Source organism: Eubalaena glacialis, chromosome 4, assembly GCF_028564815.1.
Source record: "Eubalaena glacialis isolate mEubGla1 chromosome 4, mEubGla1.1.hap2.+ XY, whole genome shotgun sequence".
Lineage (NCBI taxonomy): Eukaryota > Metazoa > Chordata > Mammalia > Artiodactyla > Balaenidae > Eubalaena > Eubalaena glacialis.
The window spans coordinates 119,818,148-119,819,590 of NC_083719.1; positions in this window are offsets into that span (position 1 = coordinate 119,818,148).

The following is a 1,443-nucleotide window of genomic DNA, read 5'->3' on the forward strand; positions in this document are numbered from 1 at the left end:
AGTTAGGTATTACATTATGTCCCCGCAAAAGATCAGGGAGTCTTAACCCCCAGTACCTCAGAATGTGACCTCACTTGGAAGTAGAGTCATTGCAAATGTAACTGGTTAAGATGAGGTCATTCTATAAAATAGATAGTTAATAAGGACCTACTGTATAGCACAGGGAACTCTACTGCATACTCTGTAATGGCCTATATGGGAAAAGAATCTAAAAAAGAGTGGGTATATGTATATGTATAACTGATTCACCTTGCTGTACACCTGAAACTAACACAACATTGTAAATCAACTATACCCCAATAAAAATTAAAAAAGAAAAAAGAAAAAAAAGATGAGGTCATATCGGAGTAGGGTGAGCCCCTAATCCCATGTGACTAGTGTCCTTAGAAGAAGAGGAAATGGACAGGCAGTAAGAAGGCCACGTGAAGATGGGGGCAGAGATAGGAGTTATCTAGCTGCAAGCTAAAACATGTCAAGGGTTGTTGGCAGACACCAGAAGCAGGGAGAAAGACATGGGACAGTTTCTTCCCTAGATCCTTTAGGGAGCATATGGCTCTATTGATGCCTTGACTTGGACTTCTAGCCTCCAGAACTGTGAGCATATATTTGTTGTTTTAAGCCCCCCAGTTGGCAGTACTTGGTTATGGCAGCCCTAGGAAACTAACACAGGGGGCATGGAAGACTCGACAAAGAAGGGCAGTTGAGTGGTTTAGCTGGGCACACCCAAGGGAAAGTCATCTCTGTAGAAACAAGGGAGGCCGAGACAGGGAGAGGAGAGGGAGTAGGGGCTTGTTCACATAGTCAGGGGGTGGGTGCTTGGATTTTAAATAGGGAAGGGACAGATTTGCTGTTTGGAGAGAGGAGCTGGGGCTGAGACCAGCCTTGCTGCTAGTAGAAAAGCAGTGAGGTTGTGTAGAGCTGCCTCAGTATAAACATACAAATACCTTAAATGCTAAAGTAGAAAAAAAATTAAAGAGGAGCAGGAATCCTCATCTGTAAGACAGATAGGTAGTAGCACTTCCACAAAGCTTTTTCCTTCTCTTGATGAATATTTGTCACGCATTGTGCCTGGTGCTGTGATAGCACAGGGGTGTAGTCAGACAGGGATTCTGCCTGGAGGAGCTTAAATTGCACGTGGAGGGCAGATGATAAGCAGGAAAGAAACGTGCAAACAAGATAACTATGGATGGTGATAAAATTCTTTGAAGGGAATAACCGGGGTGATAGGAGAGAGTGATCTCACATAGGGCAGTCAGGGAGTTGAGGATTGAATGAGATAACTCCCTACAGCACGTGATAGGCACTGGATAAGGTTATTATCCTTGCTTCAAGGGTGAACATTTACTCTTTTCAGGGGTTTTTAATTTGCAGCAGTAGATGATGAATTTCTACCCCCAAACAAAACCTCTCTTTCCTTGATACGTTTGGGGCAGCCTAACATTT